The sequence below is a fragment of the Canis lupus genome, chromosome 3, assembly GCF_048164855.1.
Source record: "Canis lupus baileyi chromosome 3, mCanLup2.hap1, whole genome shotgun sequence".
Taxonomy (NCBI): domain Eukaryota; kingdom Metazoa; phylum Chordata; class Mammalia; order Carnivora; family Canidae; genus Canis; species Canis lupus.
The window spans coordinates 41,768,002-41,795,424 of NC_132840.1; the positions used below are offsets into that span (position 1 = coordinate 41,768,002).

General features: G+C 40.3%; 1 long non-coding RNA gene across 4 annotated transcripts in view; it reads right to left on the reverse strand.

The window, feature by feature from the left end:
• The window catches only part of LOC140630423 (uncharacterized), a 60,021-nt gene extending 36,463 nt beyond the window's left edge, over positions 1-23,558 (reverse strand). For 3 of the 4 annotated variants that reach the window (XR_012028193.1, XR_012028194.1, XR_012028192.1), the window contains exons 1-2: positions 23,262-23,558; positions 22,991-23,140 (exon numbers count right to left, since the gene is read on the reverse strand). This is a non-coding gene — a long non-coding RNA (uncharacterized lncRNA). The remainder of the gene's footprint in view (positions 1-22,990; positions 23,141-23,261) is intronic. The other variant, XR_012028195.1, reaches the window with a different exon arrangement.
• Between the last annotated feature and the right edge of the window lie 3,865 nt (positions 23,559-27,423).

Below are 27,423 nucleotides of genomic sequence, written 5' to 3' on the forward strand. Positions count from 1 at the left end.
CATCCTCTGCCAAACACCCCTGTGCCCCCTGGTGTGTGGAAGGCACAACAGTTCCTGTTGCTGTAAGTGTGGTAGCTGCCATTCTGATTTGAAAAGAGAGGTGCTGCCAGTTTTCAGAGCAATTAAAAATGGTTAAAAATAGCAAATGGCCTTGTGGCTGCTGCATAGTGATTTGAGTGGAATTCAGCATTGGTATTTCTACCATGGAACAAAATTTGTGAGTTGCTAAGTTGATTGCCCTAGTGATACTGCATGTACTGCAATGGCAAATATCAGGCTCAGTTGCCAGTGAACAAGATCCAGATGTGTGAGAATCCTGGTGGTCCTGAGAGACTCCTCTGCACAGATCCACAGCTACACTGCAGCAGCTGGATGGGTAATGCTGATGCTTTGGAACAGAGATTTCATGGTCCTGAGTTGGTGAAACTGTGTATTATAGTGTTTTCTGCTTCACAGATTGATGAAAACATTGCAGACAGGTTTTCTACTTTTAAAAACTCAAAAGAAAAAAAAATAAAAAGGCAAAAGAAATTTTTTTCTACCTAAAATTTTAATTTAAGCAATAGGATAAAAACAGCACTTTGTTTTGCAGTATTTTGGTCCTTAGCCTAGACATTTTTAAAGAGGTATTAGAATAGGAAGTAGAACCAAATTAGTGATTTTGGTTATTTAAGAAAAATGAACTCATGATTGAGATTAAGGGTTTTGTTTTTGTTTTTAAAAATATTTTCCCACTTCCAAATTCCAACCTTTAACTCAGTGCAGAGGGAGTATGGCTGATACCAATGAAGGTCAGCAACAGTTTATTGAGCATTTATGGTGGATGAGGTACCTCATCCAAAGTGCAGGCTAAGTGCTTGGCCTACATTATGTCACTTAATCCCCTTAATCCCTAACTCAAGGGGTTACCAGTGAGAAAATTGAAGCTAGGGATATGCAATGCCAAGATCTGAACTCAAGGCCATCTGACCCCTAAACCTAGAATGCGCTTCCATATACAGGAAAGAGTAGCAAGTATAAATTCAATAAAAGCAAGTAAATTTTATTCTTTTTTGGCAAAACTGTTTACCAAAGAAAAAGCGAAGAATTTAAGCAATGAGAGATTATGTCCTTCTATTTCTCTTTTAACGTAGGCTTTATTTTTTAGAGTAGTTTTAGATTTATTGAAAAATTAAGAAAACAGTTTTATGTTCTCATTTTGTGTTTTTATGTATCTTTTTTGTTACAATGCTAAGTAAGGTGCTGAATTTGCAGATTTTTCACCTAGAAATTTTATTTTATTTATTTTTTAAAAGATTTTATTTATTTATTCATGAGAGACACACACACACACAGAGAGAGAGAGAGAGAGAGAGAGAGAGGCAGAGACATAGGCAGAAGGAGTAGCACGCTCCATGCAGGGAGCCTGACACGGGACTCGATCCTGGGTCTCCAGGATCAGGCCCTGGGCTGAAGGCTGCACTAAACCGCTGAGCTACCCAGGCTTCCCTCACCTAGAAATTTTAAGTAAGATTTTTAAAGTTTTTTTTTTTCGAGGGGGGAGGGGAATACTCATTTTCATAAATGGTGACATTTTGTCTATAAGTGGTATCACAAGGAGGGGAAGTGTAATTTTAAGCTTTTCTTCTTCTTCTTGTTTTTTTTTTTTAAAGACCCCATTTATTTATTCATGAGAGACACAGAGACAGAGAGAGAGAGGCAGAGACACAGGCAGAGGGAGAAGCAGGCTCCATGCAGGGAGCCCAATGCGGGACTCCATCCCGGGACTCCAGGATCACGCCCTGAGCCAAAGGCAGACACACTCAACTGCTGAGCCACCCAGGCGTCCCGAAGCCTTGTGTTAAACTCCAGTTCTGTCACTTATTAGTTGGGCAAGTTAATGACTTTGTGAGTCTCAGTTTCCTCCACTGTGAGATGGCAATAATGAGGACCGAAAAAATTAGAGAAGGATATCACTGTAAGCTATAGAGAGTTAACCAAATGTCAGTTCTTGTAAGGAATATTCCTTACACATGAGATGAGACTCTAGGCTAACATAATTTATTTTATAAACCACAGTTTATATATTCAAATAAATCATGTCTCTAGAGAATAAAATAATGAAATTCAGTTAAGTAATGGGTAAAATATTGATTTTGAAATCAGCTAGACCTGGATTTGAATCTTGGCTCTCCTATTTAGCCATATAACTTTGAACTTTACCTTATATCATCTCTGGTTCTCAGATTCCTTAGATCTATAATGGGACAATATCTAAATTGCAGGTTGTTTTGGGGATGATAGTTGATCATTAAGCATCTAATACAGTGCCACTCACAAAGCAGGCCCCAGTATCATTATCATTACTATTTTGGGTCTTTAGGAATCCCATATGCTCCCTGGAATCTCCCAGGGAATGCCCTTCACCCTCTGAAGCTCTTCTTTTTAAATAATTTGTTTTAATTTTTTTTTAGAGAGGGTGAGGAGGGGGAGAGAGAGGAGGGGCAGAAGGAGAGAATCTTTGGCAGGCTCATGCCCAGTGTGGAGCCCAAAGTGGGGCTTGATCTTGTGAACCAAAATCAAGAGTTGGATACTTAACCAACTAAGCCATCCAGGCACCCCTTTTTAAATACCCTTAATAGGGGCAAATCCTTTCAGAAATAGGAAGTTAGGTATGATAAATAAAATGGATGATTAAACTAAGCAATGTGCTTTTGGATTTCAAAGAAAGCATGTCTAGGCTTTGTGCAATCATTACCACGAAAAGATGCTAGTCAATGATTTCTGTGTGACTTCTGGCTTGAAAGCTACTTCCAAAGAGGAGACCAGACCTGATTTGGTTAATGTTCTTTTTGAGTTTTTGAAAATGTACTTTAAGAATAAAATTCTAAAAAGCTACAGTTGTTTTTGTCATTTTATTTGCAGAATGCTTTATTAAGTTACAGCTTAGGAGACTCTTTGTCTGGAATACTTTCTCCCCACCTTGTACCCATACTGCTGAGTTAATTCCAATCTAGCCTTCACATCCCTGCTTAAGCATCACTGCCTGAGAGAGGACATCCCTGACCTGAGCCTCTAGACAAGTGAACCTCACTTTGTTCCTTATATTTCTTTTTTTCTTATATTTCTTTTGTAATATTTACTGCCTTATAATCACTTCTTAAATGTCTGCTTCCACTGTAAACTGTAAAGCCCCATGACATGCATGCTGCCAAATGACTTTACAGGTCAGTAACTTGCCTGCACACCCCTAGGGTGAGATACCCTTAGGATGAAAAGAACTGAAAAACAATCTTAAAACTATTTACAGTAATCATGTTGTTGGTATTATTGGTATTGTTAATTATAAGATTGTTGTATTTTGGGGAAATACAGCAAATTAGTAATTAAAGGTTACTCAATTCTATCATTTTTGGAGTTGTTGTAAGTTGAAACTATCAATGTGGCAAAAGGAAGTAAAATCTCATTTTAAATTATCAATATGAAATAATAATTTTATCTTAAAAATTTTAAACTCTAAGAAACAATGGCCAACACGGAAACAATGACTCACCCCTAGTGCACAGATTGAGGTACTCTAATACTATCCCCCACTAAAAAGAACCAGGGCTCTTTAGAGAAAAGGCTGATTCCTTAGAGACGGGAAAAGTACATGTCTCATCACAGCCTGTATCAGGTAGTAAGGAAGCAATCAGAAGCTACCAGGGTTCCACCAAAAAGTTCAGCAGCCAACTTGAAGGGGTTTCTGGTCAAAGATGGAACAATTTATTACCCTGTGGGTAATAACTACAATGGAGTAAAATTCATCAGATATGTTTTAAATCATAAATTCATAAAAGAGAGAATGAGAAAAATAGAGAAAGGAAAAGAAAGGAGAGGAGAGGGGAAAGGAGGCAGGAAGGGTGGAGGGGGAATGGGTGAGAAGAATGAAGAAATGGGGGAAGAAGGGAGAGAAAGAAAGAAAATAGAGGAAATATATGAAAGATGAGAGAGAGAAAGAGAGAAGAATTGGGGGAGAAAGAAAGAAAAAGAGGGAGAAAACAAGCAAGCAATTGGTTGCCATGGAAAGATGCTACTGGTTACTCATTGTTCTGAAAACTAAAAAAGGAAAAAAATCAAACATTTATCTTCCTTTTTTTTATGTGAATTATACAACTGGGTAAGCGAATAGAAGATGAAGGAAAGGTTCTTTTTATAAACGTGCTTCAGCTAATAAATATAAATTAAAAGATAGAATGAGAATATCACCATTTTGTAACTACTAATGAATGAATTGATTTGGGCATTTATTAAGCTGTTAACATCAGAAAGAGAGACATTGATGTCATTCCTCACCACAAAATTCAAACCTGAAAATAAAAAGCAAATCCCTGTTTAGGCCTCACTTCCAATGAAGAGCCTTTCTTTATAACATGGAGATATAACTGAACATATCTCTTCTGTTCTATTTTTACATCTTTTTTAAAAAATTATTTTATTTTATTTATTTATGATAGGCACACAGTGAGAGAGAGAGAGAGAGAGAGAGAGAGGCAGAGGGAGAAGCAGGCTCCATGCACCGGGAGCCTGACATGGGATTTGATCCTGGGTCTCCAGGATCGTGCCCTGGGCCAAAGGCAGGTGCTAAACCACTGCACCACCCAGGGATCCCCTCTATTTTTACATCTTATCCATACATTTACTTGTTTCATATCCATAAGTTCACTTGATTCTTGCATGCTTTCTTTGTTTCTACTCTTGTCCTCCTGCAGTCTAATATCTACTTAGTAGCTAAATGATATTTTAAAATATAAGTCAGAAAGTCACTCCTCTGCTCAAAACCTGCCAATGGTTTACCATTTACCCTTAAATAAAATTAAGGGTCTTTAAAATCACCTACAAGGTCCTACAAAATCTGCCCCAAATTCATCACTTGCTACTCCCTAGCTCACTTTTTCTCAGCCATATGGGCCTTCTTGAAATTCTATCAAAGCATGGAGCACAATCCCACCTCAGGACCTTTGCGCATACTATTATTGCCCTCTCCCATACCCACACGGCTTGCTCCCTTACCATCTCCCTGCTGCTTCTCAAATACCCCTGGTGAGAGACGTTTTCATTGACTATTCTATATAAGCAGCAACCCTGATACTTTATTTCCTTTAACTCACTTTATTTTTTGTAGCATTTATTATCACAACTATAACTTACATTCATTGTTTTACTATCTCTCCTCCATTAGATTATAAACTCTAGAAGCAGGCACTTTATTTCATTCATTTCTATTTCCCCAGTGCCTAGAACAGTGTCTATTACATAGTGCATGCTCAATAAATACTTGTTGAATGAGTGAATGAGTTAATGCATGAGTTGCTGTGTCACAGTACATTAAACATGTCTTCCACAGCAGCTTATTGAGGAAAAGGAGTATGTTTTCAGCTTTTCATTGTGGCACTGAATGATGCCTGGCACTTAGTAGGTCCTCAATAAATGCTTTTTATACTATTGAACTTACTTTGCCTAGTAATTTTTATATTTCTAGCTATAAGGATATTTCAGAAATAGAAATATTTCCATTGTGTGTTATAGATATCACTGGCTTCCTAAATTGTATTTCTGTGAGAAAAAGGTATCAAAATCAAAGTCTTCTAAGAGGGGCGCCTGGGTGGCTCAGCGGTTGAGTGTCTGCTTTTGGCCCACGGCATGATCCTGGAGTCCCGGAATCGAGTCCCACATCGGGCTTCCTGCAGGAAGCCTGCTTCTCCCTCTGCCTATGTCTCTGTCTCTCTTTCTGTGTCTTTCGTGAATAAATAGATAAAATTAAAAAAAAAAAGTCTTATAAGAAATAAAATCATCCATCATGAAAAAATTGAGTCCTAAGACCAATAAGGGCACAGAAATCAAACATGCCAAACATTAAGTAGACTACTGTGTGAAGCTGGAACATATTACAAGCCCTCTTCCTCTGGATCTTGATAGGTTAGTGTCTCTGAGAATGTGTCTAAAAGAGATAGATGGGGGAAAAAATCAATCTTTTCCAGTGACACTGTGTTGGAGCCACTAGGTGGTGCTGTCAAAGACTGTGATTTTCATGTGTGGATTCAGAAGGTAAACAAATACCTTACTAACTTAAAAAGCAAATATTTTTTTTTATTACCATGGCACTGCATACTTGTAGAACATTCAATAAATACAAATAACCAAAAGGAAGTAACATTCACCCAGAATGTGTCTGGAAAAAACCCACTGTAACAATGTGTATAATTCTATAATTGATGATGATGATGATAATAATGGCTTACACTAAATGCTTGCTATGTATCAGACACTGTCCCAATGCTTTATACTTATCAGCCTCCTGGTCTTTCTAAGAAATCTCTCTCTATAAATAGTCTTATTTGAGATACAGTTATATGTATATTGGTAAATATATCACATTGGCTGTTAGTTGATAACCTGGCACATACTAGATGCTCAACAAATTAGTTTTATGAATTATTGAGAATTTACTTTTCATTTTATTTTTTTAAAGGTTTTATTTATTCATGAGAGACACAGACATAGGCAGAGGGAGAAGCAAGCTCCTCGAGGCAGCCGGATGTGCGATTTGATCCCAGGACTCTGGGATCATGCCCTGAGCCAAAGGCAGACACTCAACTGCTGAGCCACCCAGGCATCCTGAATTATTGAGAATTTAATTATATAATTCATGAAAACACCTGGCCCACCTAGTCATTCAATAAACACATTGTTAATAAAATGCTGTATGTATTAACATAAACTAATTTACAAAATAACCCTGTAAATGTTCTGTGTTCAAACTGCCTCTAGGAGAGCTAAATTTAGTTGAGTGACCCAGGAACAATAAGAAGCCCGCATTCAGCTTTTCTTTTGGCATTTTGGCCCCTTTGTTCTTTTGCACCTGCTGTAAAGGTTTGCTTTAGCCTTAGGAATCTGTGTCTCAGGCTGATAAAAGTCTAAGAAGTAAAGCCAGCCTGGAATCCCAGAGCTTCCTAGTGACTCTATCTAGGGTCACACTGCTTGTGGGGTTTACAGAAACAAAACCTGGTGATGGGGATGGCTCATGACAGCTGTGCCAACAGAATCTCTTGGAATTACTAAATAGCCAGCTGAGCCTGTTTTCCTTCTGCTTGATCTTCATCCCCCTACCTCTCCCTGACCATTTCAGTTTCCATACCATCTGAGGTTACTGTAAATTGATTTAGTAAACACTCTGGACTTACTGTGAGCAAGGTAGAGTGCTAAACATACAGTGGGGGGGGGGGTGTAGTAGGAAGGGACAGCGAGATAATGATGCCTTCCAGAAGCTTTCAGAGGATAAGAGAAGTACATATCTCCAAGACAAATAACTCCTAAGTCTCCTGACTTTCAATCAGAAAACGTAAACAGTTTCTCAATGTGTGATCTGGAGTGTTTGTTAAAAGTGTGTTTCAGACCTACTGGATCTGAATCTCTGGATTGGGGAGGGATAGTGCTTGGGATCTGTATTTATAACAAGCATCACAGGTGCTTCTTACACACACACTGAAGTTTGAAAACTACTGGTATAGCATCCCAAGATGAGTGCTGACCATAATGGAGATTGAAAGGAAAAAAGAGTGTATGTTTAACTTGCCTACCACATGCCAGACACTGCACTAATCGTCTGTATCATTTGATTCCTCTTAAGAATACTGTAGGAAAGGGGCACCTGGGTGGCTCAGTGGGTTAAATGCCTTCGGCTAGGTCATGATCCCAGGATCCTGGCATGAAGCCCTGCATCAGGCTCCCTGCTCAGGGGGAGCCTGCTCCTCCCTCTCCTCGCTCGTGCTCACTCTGGCTATCTCTTTGTTACTATCCCTGTATCTCTCTCTCTCTCTCAAATAAATAAATAAAATCCTTAAAAAAAAAAAAAAGAATACTGTAAGAAATTACTGCGATCATTGCCATTCCCCTTTTTTAGAGATGAGGAAACCAAAGCACAGAGAGGTTAAATAACTTGCCCCAGGTCACATACAGATAGTGGCAGAACCAAGATTTTGAATCCACATGGTTGGGGATTCAAGATTCAAGAGCCCACACTTTTAACCATTAAGGTCAAATGCCCCTCATAAACGATGACTGTCACAAAGGCCTCAAAGAGGCTTGCACAGGTGCAGAATGCCTAAGTGAAGAACCTGGGCAAAATGACATATTTTGAAATCTAACAACCATCAAGAACTATTGGTTCTCATTAGTCCCTTTATTTTTTTTTAAAAAAGATTTTATTTATTCAGAGAGAGAGAGAGTGTATGTCCACAAGCAGAGGGGACAGGCTAAGGGAGAGGGAGAAGCAGACTCCCCACTGAGTAGGGAGCCTGACTCAGGGCTCCATCCCAGGACTCTGAGGTTAGATCACGACCTGAGCCTAAAGCAGATGCTTAACCAACTGAGCCACCCAGGCACCTCTCATTAGTCCCTTTAAAACTAGATTGCATGGTATTGTTTTTATTCTTCCAGAGTCACATGGGTAGTTTTTAAAAAGAGCCTAACACTCTAAAAAAAAGTGGGGAGCCTGGGTGACTCAGTTAAGTGTCCAACTCTTGGCTTCAGCTCCAGTCATGATCTCAGGATCATGATCTCAGGGTCATGAGATCAAGCCCTGCATCTGGGCCCCATGCTGGGCATGGAGTCTGCTTAAGATTCTCTCTCCCTCTCCCTCTGCCCCTCCCCGCACTCTCCCTCTCTAAAAATAATATCAATAATAATAATAAATAAAAAGAGCCTAACAGCAACCTACTGAACATCTTTTCTGTATAATACTGTTTATATGCATTATCTCATCAATCTTTGTGGCAACTTTGAGACAACATTTGACTCAATTTAGAGATACAGAAAGTATTCTCAGAGAGTGTAAGTGATTTTTTTCCCAAGGACATACAGCTATTAAGTGGTGGAATCAGGACTGTTTTTATCCAACATCTGTTGCTTCAACAAAAGTGACTTCAGCTACAAGTAACAAGCTTCAATACACAATGCCTTGAAGAATACAGAAAAGGGTTCTCAAGTATTGCATGTCCTACTATTGGCAAGTTCTGAGGCAAGACAGGTTTCAGGGTTGGTTAATTCAGAGGTTCAATGATGTCATCAAGGCCTATCCAACATTGGTATCTGCCCACAATTGGGCAATTTATGGGTTGAATTGTGTCTCCCTACCAATAAAAAAAGATATGTTGAAGTCCTAACCCCTAGTACCTCAGAATGTGGCACTTGTAAAAATTATTTTTCAAGGTAATCAAGTTAAAATCAAGTTATTAGAATGGGCTCTAATCCAATGTAACTGACATTCTTACAAAAAAAAAAGGAATATTTGGACAAAGAGACAGACATTCCCATGAAGACAAAGAAGGAGAAGACAGCCATAAGATTAGAGCGATGCATCTCAAAGACAAGAACAAGGTTTGCCAGCAAATACCAGACACTAGAATAGGCAAAGTATTCTCTCCTAAAGCCATTGGAGTGCACGGCCCTGCTGACACCATGATTTGACTTCTAGCCTCCAAAACTGAGACAATAAAATTTTTGTTCATTTAAGACACCCAGTTTGTGGCACTTTCTTACAGCAGCCCTAGGAAACTAATCCAGCATTATTTTTGCCATCACTGGTACTAGTTCATCTCAGGCAGAGTCACTGCTACACTTTAAGGAGTTACATGGGAAAACAAAATCTCCAGAGGGAGAGAGACCACTGCATTGGCAGGCAAGAAAACTCTTCGAAGGAGCGCCAGCCAGCTTCCTCTCCCACTTCATTGGTCAGAGTCCCATTCCCTTCTCAAACTCAGCAATGGAAAAGGGAATATAGTTGATCATGACCAGTCAACTTGCAGACTGGGTCTTAGAAGAAGACTGGGTCAGATTCTCTTGAAGTGTATGGCTTTGTGTAGGAGAAATAGATTCCCCAAGAAAATCAGATTCTGTTAGGAAGGAATATGGATGAAGAGAAGGAATGCTGGGTAGACCATCAATGGTGCCCATCATATTTTAGATTTTGTACATCATACTATGCCCACCTTTGCTCTGTTCCAGTTTCTCTCCATAGGATGAGAATGATTGCTTTTGTTTTACTTGGAGTTGAGAGAAGTGAATTGGGGTTTATAAGTTAATTAGATTTACATACATATTATTCCTTATAGAACCTGAAGCTCAATGCTTGACTCAATGCCCAGAACACAGTAGATTCTCAGATGGCAGGTACTGCAGTACCAAAGGAGAAATTTGTCATCCAGTCCTTTGATCTTTCAGCATCCAATTTTTTGTGAAACTGTCCTGTGGGGTGGAAGGACTAAGGAGGGGGCTGATGATTTTCTGAACCTAGGATTTCAAGAGTAATTAGGATACACTCACCTCCATCTCCCATGAGCTCCTTACTTTTGCTTCACTATAAAAAAGCCAGACATAAAATTGCCTGTGTCTTCCACCCAGATCATCCAATGGTTTCCTGAGATCCCTACTACTGGACATCTCTGTTTTTTTAAAGCAGATCCCTTCCTTAGTGCATATATAAGAAATGCAAAATCCATTAAAGAGTTCTGAATGTGTTGGGGGAAAAATGTGACAGGATAAGTATGATGTAATTTAAGTATTTTGGCACAGCAAATGGAAAGAAATTACATTTCCTATTATCTTCCAACAGTTATTGAAAATGAAATGAAATATATTCTATACTCCCCCAAAAAGTCAAGGTTTTTTTTCCCTTAAATGCAATTTTTTTCTGCAGTTTGTTCATTTGGTATGCATTCCCCTCCTTTCACGACATGGAGGCATTCTGTTATGAAACATTCAATGAAAAAAAATGGACAAAAAAAGTACACTACTTCTTTAAAATATATTGCAAGAATACTCATTTTCAGCTTTTTATTGCAGCACTAGCTGGTATTCTTGCATGCAGTTTTGTAATTTATTCTGAACATTCTACTTAAACCTTTTTTCAATAGCATGATTTTATTAGAGTCAGCTCACTGGACTTTCCCAAAAAGGTATTTAAGATCAAATAAAACCAGTGCTTGGAAAAATATCATTACAATATGAAAGCAGTTACAAAAACATTAGTACTGCAAAGTTTTATTTCAAATGGCTGAGCTTGCTGTACCCCGGGTTATGGTACTTCTACTTCTGCAGACACACTTACTGGGGAGATAGGGAAAATTGTCATCTTAGCAGTTTTTGCACATGGTGGAGGGGTGGAGAGCAGGAAGGGGGAAGATAAAGCTATAAAAATTTAAATTGAGGCAGCAAAATTTTTAGGTGCTAGCATCAATGGTAAAAGTAGATTTCCCTTCATCCCAAACTCCCCAACCCACACTTTTGAACCACCTTCCACTCCTCAATTGCCCTCGAGGATACCATAGAAACCTTTAAGTTAGACTTTTACCCAGAGACACTTTTTTTTACCCAAAGTGTTGTCTTCTCTAAAACATAGAGGGTACCTTTTGGAAATACTGGATTGATTATTGAATTAAATGTGCCAGAATATTATATTCCTTTTTGGGTTTTGTTCCGTATCTAATAAACTCTTGTCAACATAGTGCCTTATTGGTCAAATGATGTCTTTTAGCACCTCCATCTGGCCGGGCACAAAGTTTGCATCTGAAGGCTTAGTCTCTGGAAGCAGCTTCTCCGGGAAATTAATACTGGCAAGCTTGTTAAATCCCCAGGCTCCAGCAGTAAGCACTCTGCTGCACTTTTCCTTCCTTACCTTCAAGTGTACTCCCTGCGGCCATCCCTGCGCTCACCTTGATCCAGGCCAAGGGGCAACCCAGCACCTTGTTCTCATTTTATATCATAACTGAGCACCAAAGACAAATATTTTTCTTATTCAATTTTGACTATGTCTCTCCCTTCCCTGGTAACTGACAGCTAGTGTGACTGAAACTCAACCTGCAGTGAGGGAGAGTCAGCCATATCCACGGCTGCAATTCTTTGGGCTTTTTATCCCCCCAAGGAAATTGCTTTCAATTAAAATCTAATGTTTATCAGAGGAAAAAAAAAAAGCATCATTTGTTAGATTATCCAAATCACTGCTGGATAAGGTGCTTTTATTTTAGAGAAAGTAATCTACTATTGATTGTGCAACACGAAAGATATTTTTAGTAAAGATTAAATAAATCAGACTTTTTAGACGTTAATATTTTCTTGTAGGTGATTAGTAATCCACATGCAATTCATTACACGATATTTCTCTCATCCCTTTCTCCAAGCATTGAACCTATGGCAAGGCACCTGCATCCCTTAGGTTTGCAGATTAGGTGGTTTCTATGTGGACTTTCAAATGTGATTTTTAAATTGCAAGTTACTATTCGTATTACTTTTCTAAGGAGAAATATGCTTAAAAAGTAAAGTCTTTATTGCTTCTTAAAAGGCCTAGCACTCTGTGATAAATTCTCATATTTTGACTGTTAATATGTTTGAATGAAAATTATTTATACATTTGGGTGAGGTTGAGTGGTTTTCATTTGATTGCTGCCTCTGGAAATGAAAGCAGAGTAGCAGGAAATTTACATGTCATGCTGTGATGTATATCCAGATTATGAGATGATTGTGCAGCAGACGAACCCCAAGTAAAATCATTCCCATCAAACTGTGACAACTGCAATTCCTGACAAGGCCTCTTAGTTTTGGGGGCTATTATCATTGTACAAGAATATAATCTATTGACAGCAGGGCTGTTTAATACATTTAAAGGCAGACAGTGGAAGAAATCTTAACTGTTTTCATTCGCCACTGCACAAGGGTGCAGATCAAAAGTGAATTATATTTAAAAATATGCATGTATGATGATAAGATGCATGACATCCATCAACCTGTTTAGTCATGGTTAGGCTGAGGTGGGGAAGAGCCAATATTACTGCCATATGTGGTCTGAAATAGAGACGTTGAGACTGGAAATTATATCATTGCCCAGTGAGAGTGAGCAAATGGGGGAGATGCTCTTTTTTAATCCCCACTCTACCCGTCTAAGCATCAAACACCATCCATGTCTGTAGCAGTGACTTTGGCACAAACTCGGTATGTGGAGGGTTCCTGTATCTTTGCCCTTCTGCCTAGTAAGTGTGCATGTGTGTACTCTGCATGGGTATTGTGTGAGCACTGTGGGTGAGCTGGAGATGAGTAAATCATTACCCTGAGAGAAGCTCCTAGTTAGACACTGACATGTGTGCTTATATAGCAAGAGTGAAGATTAGGACATATGGGATGGGAAAATGTGTCCAGGGACTGACAATGGAATTGTTCAGCCTCGAGGTCCCAAATTCCACGATTGGAGTGTTGGTGGAGAGGGGCAGCTTAATATTCTATCCCACAGGTGGCAGAGAGGGCTGCTTCATGTTTCAGGGTACAAACTCTCCCAAGTGGTGTTCTGATGTTAATGTCCAACGTCAACAGGACTTAGCTTGAGCCTTTTTTATGAGAAAACTCTGGCAGAACTGTGAAGAGCTGTATGATTTTCTATGATAGGACTGAAAACAAACTGCAAGAAGGATTTTAAATTCCCAAGTTGGTTAAGACTCTACAAACCACACATAGGATTCAATCATTTATTAAAACGAGATATTCAAGGGCAGTTTTTAAAAAATGGAATGAAGAGTCCTAATGAATTAATGGCATTTTTCCTGAGGAATTGGTTCATCAGCTAATATTCAGTACGTAAGATTAAAATAGCTTTGAAATAGAGACAGGAGAAGGGGGAACAAAGGGTGTGGGAAATGGTTAAAATGTTTAAATCTCAGCTCAACAGCCAGAAACTCCTTCTGGGTCTTTCTGTCCCTCTCCACTGCTTTGGAAAAGAAAATGCTTAAAGAAGCCACACCCATCTGTCTTTCCCTTTAAAACCTGAACTATTAAAGTGAATGCAAAATTATTTTTAGTGCTCATTCCAAAGGTTAATCATGACAAGAAGCTCTTGTCCTTTGAAAGGTTTTATAAGACTGTCCTGAGAGAAGCAAGGATAGGTCCCCTAAAGGGCATAAAACACTGATGAGGTCCAGGTCCCATTCAGAGTTGCCAGGCCAGGACTAAAGGATTATTGGAATGAACGTCCTTCAGTGGCTGGCCAGGCCCTCTTGGTTATCTCTTAGTGATCACTGGCAGCCTGGGAAGGGACTAACTTTCTACTAAGAAAAGAAGGGTGAGCAAACCGAAATCAGCCATGTCCAAGGGCAGCACACTCACTGACCCACACCAGAACCAGGCAAGGTAGCATCTCTAAGTGCTAACATGGGACCTCTCTTATAAATGATAAGTATTAGTTTACATCAGCAAATATTTATTGACTGTCTACTGCGTGTCAGGGTTGCACTGAGTCTTTATATTTTCTCTTAGCTCAAAGGACTTATGGTATAAATCGTGGTAGGTAGATATGGGAACAGAATAATTTGAGAAGGACCTTTTTTTTTTTTGTCATTGCAGTCTATAAAGCATCTAGCATAGTGATTGGCAAAGAGTAAACATGTAATGCTGTGTTTTAATAAACTTTTTATTTTATTTTATTTTTTAAATTTTTTAAAATTTATTTATTTATGATAGTCACACACACAGAGAGAGAGAGAGGCAGAGACATAGGCAGAGGGAGAAGCAGGATCCATGCACCGGAAGCCCGACGTGGGATTCGATCCCGGGTCTCCAGGATCATGGCCCTGGGCCAAAGGCAGGCGCTAAACCGCTGCGCCACCCAGGGATCCCAAACTTTTTACTTTAAAAGAGTTGTGGATTTATGGAAAAACTGCAAAGGTAAAACAGAGTTCCCATATACCTCCCAACCCAATTTCCTTATCATTAACATCTTATATCAGCATGGTATATTTGCTAGAATAAATGAACCAATATTGATACATTATTATTAACTGAAGTCCATACTTTAGATTTCCTTAGTTTCTAAACAAGTCTTTTTTTCTGTCCCAGGATCTTATCCAAGATACCACATTACATTTGTGCTCATATTTCCTTAATTTTTTCTTGACTGTGAGTTTCTCAAACTTTCTTCATTTTGATGAACTTGACAGTTTTGAGGGGTATTGGTCAGGTATTTTGTAGAATTTCCTTCAACTACGATTTGTTTGATGTTTTCCTCATGATTAGACAGAGGTTATGGGTTTTGAGAAGGAAGACCACAAAGGGAAGGTGCCATTTTCATCACATCTTATCAAGGATACATACTATCAACATAATTTCTTATTTTGATGTTGACCTTGACTATCTGGCTGAGGTAGCATTTATCAGGTTTCTCCACTCTCCTCACCCGTCTTTCCATGCTGTTCTTTTTGGAAGGAAGTCACTATGTATATAGCCCATACTTTAGGACACCAACAGTTAACTCAAACTGGGCCAACCAGATTCCCTCTTCTGGGAATCTGGAATTGAGATTAAGAGGTGCTAGTCAGTCTCCTGGGGTTGCTTGAACTGCATGTAACAAGAGGTGGGTGGCCATCCCCTGCCTTGTTCACAGAGAAGAACAGCTGGTCTGAAGAGGACGAATAATGAATACAAAAGAGAGAATGAACACAATGGAGCACAGCTAGAAAGACAGGGGGAGGAGGGAGAGAATCTGCCCTGTTTATGGTTTCCAGTACTTAGTTCCCAATTGCACTTCTTGCTTTTGGATTCAGGGAGATATCCATATATGTTTATGATAACTTCCATATCCTGTTTTTTAAGAAAGATAATTTGCATAGTTTTTGGCAACTCATAATTAATGTCATCTAAGATGTTTTCAGATCACTGGTGTACAGCAAAATAGACATGCTTTTTCCCCACCTGTGAGCTGAGTGTACAGAGGCCATAAGGAGCAGGGAAGGCCCAGCCCTCTGATGAAGAGTGTGGCCTTTGGAGTCCAGGCTCCTCCCTTCCCAGCTTTGGGACCTTGTGTGAGTTATTTAGGCCTTGGTTTTGCCACTTATAAAATAGATATAATACCTACTTTACAGGGCTGCAGTGACAATTAAAGGAAAGAATGTTTATAAGGTACTTAGCAGACTGCTGGGGGAATATTTTGTGATTCCCCCCCCCCTTACCCCACCCTCAAATAGTGGCCCTATCACTGAAGTGGTCCTTGCTAACCTGAGCAAAATGTCATATGCCCAAAAACCTTGTATATATCTCCATTACGTAGTATGGATCTCACTGTATTCTAATTATTTATTTATCTCTCAAACTAGAACACAATGTCTTTCCTTAGACCTATAGTTTTTAGCCTAGGCCTGGTACATAGAAGATGCCCAAAACACATGTGATGAATAAATGAACACATTATTATTCATTTCAAATATTTATAGGTACTTCCTGTCATGTTTAGAGGATAGGATTCTAATTATAGGTGAAAATGCAAATAATAGTGAATAACATCTGACAGTCTGTAGCATGTTTTCAATACTTGGTGTAATTTGAGCTTACAGGGAATGTGTGAGGTGGAAAGGCAGAATTTTTATCTCCCCTATCTGCCAGACATGGAACCTGACTACCAGAGAGTAAGTGGCTTGCTTATGGTCCCCAGTCCCTGCAGAGGCAGAGGGGGCAAACACAGAGGGCTTGGGAGTCCAAGTTTAGCACTCTTGGCACCCTGGAGGCAGTGGTACAAAGGACTATCGTCTGCGTGAGATTCTTTTAGGTTAGTATGTGTAAGTGGCAAATGGGAGTCACTACTAAGAGGAGGGAGGAGGGTAAGAGGGATGCTTCCTTCTGTGAGGGGCCCATCAAAATTATGGCTTGAAGCTTATTTTTACAGTGTAATAGCATACCCCGTCTCAGCTGAGCAGAATCCTGTGAAACACAAGTTTAGCTCAGCAGAATTCATCACCAGCTGAGACTTAAAAATGTGTCTGAGCTCTGTACTTATTGAACACACAAAGAGTATGAATATCAAGTTATTCGGCTGTGAAATAATATCAACAAAGTTAGTTATGTTTAATTTAACTGTTGAATGGAGGTTTAGCAATTTGGGACCGAAGCCTCGATGAGGAATGGAGAATGGGCAAATCAAACACTAAATTCCCTTCTCCTAATAGCCCAGGCTCTGCCGAGAGGAAAAAGCTGATCTGTGCTTTCCCACCTCTGCCTATCATCATTAAACACAAAGCAGTACCTGTCTTGGGCCTTTGTATTTTCCCTAATCTCCTCCAGGGAAGAACAAATTGCAAACAATATCAGGTTCCCAAAGTCCCAGGAGAAGCCCTTTGAAAGCCAGAAAGAGTAAAGATCTACTCCCATTCCTTTTCTTAAATATTTTTCTAGGAGGGCAGTTTAAATAATCTTATCTGTATATACTGACATGATATGAATTGTACGTTAGGAAGAAGAAAGTAGTGTGCACAGGGTTGTACCCACTCACTGAGAAGGATTCTCTGTCTTCTGTTGTTTCTGGTGCTTAATGACAAAATGTTCATTTTCCTTTCCTCTGTCCCTCCAACTGGTCCCCTTCTCCCTTCCAATTTCTTCCTTCTCCCCTTTCTTCCCTCCCTCCCTCCCTCCTTCCTTCTTTCCCAGTTTCTAATGAAGGAATTTCCATGACTTCCACTGAATAGGAGTCAATAAAGACACTATTGGCATTTGGGGCTGGACAGGTCATTGTGCAGCTTTCCTGTGTGTGGAAGGATGTTCATCAGCCTTGGTTCCTGCCCACCCAAAGCAACAGCACCATCATAAACATTGGGGCAAACAAAAATATCTCCACAAACTTCTTGATTGAGAATCGCTGTTTAGGGGCGCCTGGGTGGCTCAGCTGAGTGTCTGCCTTCTGCTCAGGTCCAATCCTGGAGTCCTGGGATCGAGCCCAGCATAGGGCTCCCTGCTCAGCGGGAAGCCTGCTTCTCTCTCTCCCTCTGCCTGCTGCTCCCCTTGCTCTTGCTCTGTCAAGTAAATAAATAAAAATTAAAAAAAAAAAAGAATTGCTGTTTATCTGGTTGATTTTCATAAACCAGGAAGCAAAAAGAAGAAAGTGTCCTTATGAAACCTTCTATAATTTTTATTTAAGGAGCTGAGAATCAAATGGAATGGGATTAACCTGATGGGATGTGGGAAAGGCACCCAATTTCCCTTGCTTGCTTCAACACTATCTGACTAGAAAAACTAAATGCTCGCTTTTCTAGATGTTTTTGTACTAGCATTGGTCATAGACAGTCTGGTCAAGGATTCGTAAGTGGAAGTCTGCTGAGGGCACTGAGAAGGCTTTGACTTTTTCTGATAAATGGGACAGACAGATGTGGCACATCCTTTCCCTCTTCTTCCTGCCTCACACAGAAATGTGTTGATAGAAGCTACAACAGTTATATTGCAGCTACGAGGAAAAAGCTATTTATAGCATTTTCAGCAACTGCCCATCTCCAGACTTTTTGTTATCTGAGAAAACTAATCTCTTATTTGTTTAGACCTCCCAAACCTATTCTCAATAGCAGCAGAATAGCTGATACAGCACCATTTAAAATATTTGCAACGTAATGCAATAATATAGAAATATTTTATGATTTAATAGTGGTGAAAAGTGGTATGTGTGTGAGTAGGGGTGTATTTCCACTATATAATCCTTCCTCACACTCTACGAAAGCTTATTCACAGACAAAAATACAGGAATTAGGGGCAACCCTGGTGGCGCAGCGGTTTAGCGCCGCCTGCAGTCTAGGGCGTGATCCTGAAGACCCTAGATCGAGTCCCACGTCAGGCTCTCTGCATGGTGCCTGCTTGTCTCTCTGCCTCTCTCTTTCTCTCTCTGTGTCTCTATGAATGAATAAATAATTTTAAAAAATACAGGAATTATTGCAAATTATTAAGAGTGTTTTTCTTTGCATGGTGTGCCTAAGAATGGTTTTCTTTACACTTTTCTATTCTGTGTTTTCCAGATTTTCTTTAAGAAATCTGCGTTATTTTTAAACAACACAACACTATGTTTATGTGTGTGATACTTAAAGCCAGTGCAGCCTCTGACTGTGCTAAGGTACTATCATAGGCTAAATAGGTACTATCATCACACGTAGCAATCCTCCCACTATACTCAGCTTCAGAGTGTGATCACAGGGCTGTTGAAGTTCTAAAATGTAACATGATGAAGAGTACATGAGGTACCGAGATCATTAATCTTGTGACAAATCATGGAGAAGAGAAGCGTAAATACTATCTTTAAATATGTGAAGGACTCTTATGTGGAAATGGGTGTTAGTTCCTTCCCTCCTTCATTCACTCCAAGTATTTGTTGAGGGCCAGATGCCAGATACCGTAAAAAGCCCATTATTAGCCCCAAACATCCACGGTCCCTGTCTTTACAGAAAGTACAGTTTACTAATGGAAACAGTCATTTACCAAAGGACCACAGAAATATACCACTTCAAGTGCTGATGAAACCTGTGAAGGGATAGTAGGAGGAAAGGTAAACCTGATCTACTTTGGAGAGTTAGTATAAGACTTCCCCAAGGAGGCGCTGCTTGAATCAAAGTCTGAAGAGCTAAACAGAAAAAGTAGTTCCACCCCGGGACACCTGCACCCCGATGTTTTTAGCAGCAATGTCCACAATAGCCAAACTGGAAGGAGCCTTGGTGTCCATCGAAAGATGAATGGATAAAGAAGACGTGCTTTATGTATACAATGGAATATTACTCAGCCATTAGAAACGACAAATACCCACCATTTGCTTTGTCGTGGATGGAACTGGAGGGTATTATGCTGAGTGAAATAAGTCAATCGGAGAAGGACAAACATTATATGGTCTCATTCATTTGGGGAATATAAAAAATAGTGAAAGGGAAGAATGGGGAAAGGAGAAAAAATGAGTGGGAAATATCAGAAAGGGAGACAGAACATGAGAGACTCCTAACTCTGGGAAATGAACTAGGGGTGGTGGAAGGGGAGGTGGGCGGGGGTGGGGGTGACGGGCCGGAGGGGGGCACTTGATGGGATGAGCACTGGGTGTTATTCTATATGTTGGCAAATTGAATACCAATAAAAAATAAATTTATATAAAAAAAAAAAAGAAGAAGAGAGTTCCAGGCAAAGGTATTTGCAAAGGCTGTGGGGCCAGAGGGAATGTATGGCCTGTCTGAGGAACAGAAAGAAGGCTGGGACCCCTAGAGCACAGATCATGAGGCTGGAGAGGCATGCAGGGGCCAGATTACGCAGGTATAAAGATTCTAGCCCTTAAGCTTCCTAAGACCCATGGGACATCAAAATGGGCTTTAATCCAGGGAGTGATATGATTTGAGAAAGGTTACCCTCTGGCTGCTCTGGGTCTGCGAGTGGGTAAGCTTGAGTACAGGAATTCCAATCCCTCATCATTTCCAGGAATTGGAGTCCATGGATGAAAGTGAGGAGGAGATGGATTTTGGCTAAATATGAGAAAAAAGTGTCCAATCATGAGATAAATAATAACTCCCATATACTTGCCTATTATGAGCCGGGAGGCACTATGCTAAGAGCTTACGAATTTAAAAGTGTTTTTTCATTTAATCCTCACAAAGAGGCATGGATGACTGTCATCCCACTTCACAAGTCAGGGCACTGAAGTGACTTATGCAATGAATCACAGCTGATATGTAGTGAACCTAATGCATGAACTCAGTTTTGGCTAATGCTAAAGCCCTTTCTTCATCACTAAGCAACACGAGCCCCCCTCACAAAAGAATGAGCTGCATCCTAAGCAAGAGAGAAGCAGCTTGATGGGGACCTCCTAAAAGGGCTACCTACACTGGGGGTTCTTGAGTTTTCAGGAGTTGGTATGCTTGACCTGCTTCATGCTCACCAGGGGACTTACCAGCAGCAGGAGGCATTTTCTTCCTATGTCCTTTCCTAAAGAGCTGGGATATCTCTGTGCACCTCCCTGGCTACTGTCATTCTCGCAGAAAATCATATTCTCTGTATAGCCTGGAGCCGCCTCTTCCCCACATTCCTTGGAAAGAAGCCACTGGCCGGATGTGCAGCTCTAGGGAACTTTCAGAGCCCCTACCCAAGACTACCTGGCAAGGGGCGTTCTGCTTTCTGCTGGGCCCTAGGGGAACACAACTCCATTTTGGAATTGAGGAGATGAAGGAGATGGGGCTCCTGAACACTGACCTTTTGTAGACCTGAGCCCACGCCAGGGCAAACTACACGAATAACGAACTGCTTCCATTGTTATCAAATGGTACAGATTCTCAGGAGACGAGTGAGAGATTAAGAAGTTATCAGGCATCTTCGACTTCCTTTCTGAAGTCACAGAGCAGCTGCTGCTCTGTAACAACCCTGAGCATGATGAACATTTGGGGAGAAGGGATAATTTTTAAATAAAGAAAAATGCTCTTCTCTGTAAGAAAATTTGGTCACTAACTTCATTTGACAGGTGTAATAGACTGTGATAGTTTTGGGGGGATACATGGTGTAAAGTAAAGCAAGAAAGGTAATAAGCATCTTGGCATTTATTCTTTATGTAGGAATATTTGTTCCTCAAAGTCAGACTACGTGGAATATTAGCATTTGAATAAATTATTCAATACCTTCTAGAGAAAGCAAGGGGAAAAATCTTTTCAGCATTATAACATGGCAATCTACAAGGTAGTAGAAAAAGAAGGCTGTCATTTTTTCTTCAATTACAAAAGGCAAATATTTATTATTTATAAGTATTCGCCTTGTATAGGCTTAAATGTTATTTATGAACCTGTTGCACAGTGATTTTCAATGTAACTCATTATTTTTAGCCTTAGGGTGTTGTAAAGGAGCATGGATATATTTAATGACACTCTGCTAGTCAGCGCAATTACACTGTAATCATTATGTAAAATGTGCTATTAATTAAACCAATTTCTAGTTAGAACATTCGCTTCTGCAGGGCTTAATCTTAATCTTCAGCAATCTTTCTCTCTGTTTTTCACCTATTAATTATATGATTACTTTTTAAGTTAATATTATAGAATATGTTTTTATTTTTAAGCTGACTACTGCCAATTAGGAATATTTGTCAAATGGGTCTTTTGTTTATGGGTCAAAGGTGTCTCTTCCTTGAACTGGTAAAAAAGGTTTAAAATGTTATTTTTGGGGAAACTGGATGTTGTCCATAAATCAAACTCACATGTTCGCTTTCTTGCATAAGCAGCATTATCCACAAAATTAGTTTCATGACTTACAAAAATACCCAGTTTCATTTTACTTGAGTCATTTCAGCATTGAGTTTATGTACTTTAAAATGTCCTTCAACATCAGACTTACATTTTACATTAGCGTTTTGTTAAGGAAACTCAAGGTAGGTAAATAGTTGGTATTTCTGGTGCGTGTGGGAGGTAAATGGCCTCCCTTTTCAGGCCTTTCCACTACCTCTCTTCCCAAAGTCTTGCAATACTTTTATCACCATGTTTGCAACAACCGGGATGGGAAACCTACTTCCTAATCTTTAGTAAGGATTTTTTTTAAAAAAGATTTTATTTATTTGAGAGAGAGAGGGAGAAAGCATGAGCCAGGGGGAGGGACAGAGAGAGAGAGAGAGAGAGAGAGAGAGAGAAGCAGTCTCCCTGCTGAGAAGGGAGACCGAGGTGGGGTAGATCCCAGGACCTTGAGATCATGACCTAAGCCACAGGCAGACAGACCCCTTAACCAACTGAACCACCCAGGCGCCCCTTTACTAATGATTCTTGCTACAGCATTTCTTAAAAAAAAGGGGAAAATTCTGTTTCTCTAGAATAACCCCTGGTGGAGGGCCAGTAAGAACAAAAGGAAGGGAGCACGGCAAGTGGGAAATGTAAAACACCTTATTGTCTTCTCACTTGGCACACCATTCATCTGAGATGGCGGGGGAAGAGTTTTACTTTTTTTTTTTTTTTTTTTAAGGTTTTATTTATTTATCCATGAGAGACACACACAGAGAGAGAGAGAGAGAGAGAGAGAGAGGCAGAGACACAGGCAGAGGGAGAAGCAGGCTCCATGCAGGGAGCCCGACGTGGGCCTCGACCCCGAGACCCCGGGGACACGACCCGAGCCAAAGGCCGACGCTCAACCACTGCGCCACCCAGGCCTCCTTGAGTTTTCCTTTTTAATTTAATTTTTATTCTGTACTCACGGATTGGAAGAATTAACACGGTGACGATGGCCTTTCGCGCCCCAAAGTGATCTACAGGTTCAAGGCGATGCTGATCCAACTCCCAACGGCATTTGCACAGAAAACACGGCGCAGAGACAACCCTCAAACCGCGTGGAGCCACAAAGGGCCCTGAGCAGCCACCGCAGGCGGAGGAAGAACAAGGCGGGAGGCATCAGGCTTCAGGACATCAAACTTGGTCGGGAGCCCGTGGCGGCCCGAGCCGTGCGGTCCCGGCCCAAACCCCGCTCACCTGAGGAAGAGGAGCCCACAAACGAACCGGCGCCCCAACGGTGCTGCCCCAAGGGAGGCCACACGGCACCGACACTGGACTCTCCACAGGCGCCCACGCCGACCGTCCCTCACGGGCCCTCCGGAGACCGACCCCCCACACGCCCCAGCAGTCAACCGCACGCGAGCTGCGCCTCCCCTTTCCTTCCTTCTCCTCCCCGGCGGGGCCTGAGGCCTCCGAGCTCGCGCCGTTGGGGCGAGGACCCCACCTCAGCCTGAGGCCCAGCCCGCTCCTCCCGGCGCGGCCGCGGGAGACCCGGTTTCCGTCAAGCGTGCACGTGCAGACACATCAGGCCAAAACACGCATGCGCGGGCCGGGCCGGGCCGCGCCGGGAGCTCGGCTGCCCCCTGGCGGCGCTCAGCGCGGTGCGGGACCCGCCAAGCTCCCCGCGCGCTCCTTCCAGGCAGTCCAGCCCAATCGCCGGAACTTTGTTTTTTGTTTGTTTTTTGTGTGTTTTTGTTTTGGCCGAAACTTTGAAATTCAAACTGCAATGGGGCCAGCCACCCGGTGTCTTACTAAAAAATAGCCGAGGAAACCATAATTTAATTGGAAACCGTATGGGGTGAAGTGAATCAGAGGCATGCTTTACAATTTACACCAAAATTTAAATGTCTGTAGACATTTAAATTGGAAACCCAGAAAAGTTCTAAAAGAGACATAGAAGAAAATCTACATGACGTTGGGTTTGGTGATGACCTTTAATACTAAACATCAAAGGGATCCCTGGGCTGCTCAGCGGTTGAGCGTCGTTGGCCTTAGGCCCGGGGCGTGATCCTGGGTCCCGCATCGGGCTCCCTGCATGGAGCCTGCTTCTCCCTCTGCTTGGGTCTCTGCCTCTCTCTCTCTCTCTCTGTCATGAATAAATAAATAAAATCTTTAAAATAAATAAATAAAATCTTTAAAAAAAAGACACTAAACATCAAAGCCCTATTCACAAAACAAAAAAACCTGAAAACGTGTATTTTATGCATTTAAAATCTCTACTTCGTGAAAGACCTTGTTCAGAGAACCAGAAGACAAGGTACAAACTGGGAGAAGATATTTGCAAAATACATTATCTGATAAAGGATTTGTATTCAAAATATAGAATATACAAAGAACTCTCAAAATTCAATCGTAAGAAAATAACCCCATTAAAAATCGGTAAAGATCTGAATGGACATCTTGCCAAAGAAGATATACAGATAGTAAATAATCCTCAACATCATATATCATTGGGGAATTATGAATTAAAACAATGAGAGAGCATTGTACATCTATTGGAACTGCCAAATACTACGCCCCCCCACCCCACCCTACACACAAAATGACAGTACCAATTGCTGGAGGGTGAGAAACATTAGGAACTCTTCTGTTAAAAAACAAAATTCAACTGAGTAAATTTGAAGATCTAAATGGCTTTATTAAACAGCTCATGAATCAGGTAGCGCCCCAACTAGACAATACTGGGATGGTCTCGAGAAGAATTTTAAAAATTTTGAACAGTTCAAGAGAAATAAGGACCCACTTTGAATGGATAAGAAAACATATCCCAGAGGAGACAGTTTAGAATTACAAGTTGCTGGGAAGTTCTCTACAACCTTCATCTTTGTCCTTTAGGTGAAACAAAATGCTATATGAAGCTGTGGAGAGATGATTTTAATGGGAGTTGAAAAACAGAGTCTCTTATCAATATTTAAATTCCTGTGTGCACCCTGTCCCTTCCATAAAGAGAGAGGCTTGGTCTTCTACATCAAAATTTCTAAAGTTGGCTCTGTGAAAAACTTTTGGAAGGCCCGAGGATTCTGATTGTTGCTCAGTGCCCTGATGAAATGTTTTTATTCATCTTGTTTGCTGCCTGGGGTTGACACTGACAATATCAATCACACCCTGCCAATGTATTAACATGGCTGCACCTGTTTAAACCATTCACATGTTGTAACTCAGAAGTTGGGAGTCAAAAGCAGTGCTATTTATGTACTTATTTAACTTGTCCCACACTACAAAAATTTCCACCCTGACAGCATCTGCTAAGGAACAGGATTTATCTATGAATGTGAGATGCCCACTGAACCAGTATAGAATCCAGCCAAGAGTTATCACCTTATGAAGCATCCAGTGAAGCCCTATGGCCTTGTTTCCAAATTATTAATTTCCCTCGGTTGCTGATTTTGGTTACAACAGACTCACTGTGAAAAGTTTTGTGGTGTCAATGTCAGAAATTTTCTGCCTAAAAAAACAAAAAGAAAGAAAGAAATTTTCTGCCTAACAAGGAAAGGACAATAAAAGGGTGCTAGAATATTCATATGGAGCCAAGTTCAAGAGCCTTAAAAGACTGAAAAATTAAGTCTATCATAAAAATACAATAAACAATGATAAAATGGGGGAAATATTTGTCTCCTATATAACAAAGGGTTAGTGGTTTAATATACAAAGAGCCTTTACAAATCAATAAGAAGGTTAATAGCTCAATAGTAAAAAGGAGAGAAATGAAAACATGAATAACATAGAACAAATATGAATGGTTGGCAAACATGGAAAAGATGCTCACCTTCACTGCTATTTTATAAAATGCAGATCAAAGCAACAATAATATACCATGCTTATCAGAGAGGTACAACTTTTAAAGTTTAATGATATTGAAATTAGAATATAAGGGAAATAGACATTCCCATGCACAGCATATGTAAATCAGTATACTCTCTTTAGCTGGGAATTTAGAAATAACCATCAAGATGTAAAATGTACACTTTGACCTAGTTCAATACCAGGACAGATATATTCCCACAAGAAAGCAACCATGTATGTATAAAGGGATTTATTGCAGCCTAGTTTGTAAATACTAAAAACTGGAAATACTTTTTTTTTAAAAAAAGAGTTTATTTATTTGAGAGAGTGAAAGAGAGAGAGAAAGAGAGCAAAAGTAGGAGGAGAGGAAGAAGCAGACTCCCCACTGAGCAGGGAGCCCGACATGGGGCTTGATCCCAGGACTCCGGGATCACAACTTGAGCTGAAGGCAGATGTTTAACAAACTGAGCCACCCAGGTGCCCCCAAATTGGAAATACTTAAATGACTGGGCTGGTTAAATAATCATGGTATAGCCATGCTCTTTGAAGAATAAATAAGTTAACATATATAAAAATGTTTAGATTAGCTGGCCCATTATGGATAATAAGTGCTAATTATACATATTATTTTTGTTGTTACATATTTGTATGTGAAAAAAAAAGCAAGTTTCAAGAAGATATGTAGAATGTTAAAACGTTTGTCCAAGAAAAGAAATGCACAGACATCTCTGGAAAGATACACAAGGAACAACTGATAGGGGTTCATCCAGGGAGAGAGACTTCTTCTATTCACTTTATACCCTTCTCTATGAGCCTGTATTGGTTTTATAGTAATAAAAACATGCAAAAACAAAAAAAAAAAAGGAACAGTGTAAGTATTAAAGATTTTGTCAAGATGAAGACAAAGAAAGATGTTCTTCTGGCAGATATTATTCATCACTCACTCATTCAAAGAACATTTGTTGAATATCTACTGTATTATAGGCACTAGTTATAAAAGATGAATAAGATATGATGATATGATTCCTCACAAGTGCATTATCTAACGGGGGAGAGAGACTCATAAGAAAAATATTCAAATTGCTGAGGGAACCCAGAGACGGAAGTAATAAATTTTGGTGGTAATATCTGGCTGGATTTTAAAGGAGGAATAAGGAATTTTGCTGGTGAACCTACAAGGTTGAGAAGATAAAAGTAATAGATGCTGAGAGAAATCAGCATCATGGTTGCTTCTACAGTAGAAGGGGGATTGATTGAGACAGGGGCACAACGCAAGGAACTTTTTGAGGTGCTAGAAATGTTTCATATCTTAATAGAGGCACAAGTTCCATTAAGTATATGCAGCTGTCAAAACTGACCAAACTGTGCAATCAAGATATATGCATTTCACAGTATTTACATATAGTATGTGTAGATGTAGTACAGGTTAACTAAAAGGAAAAAAATGAGGGGGCGAAAGATGAATGCGTCAATGAATGGATAGGCAGAGAGAGGGAAAGAGAGGGTGCCAGTGTAGTTAAAGAAGTGATAGACCTAGCAAGAAAAGGAGAGGGAAGGCGGAAATCAAAGGGCAGAA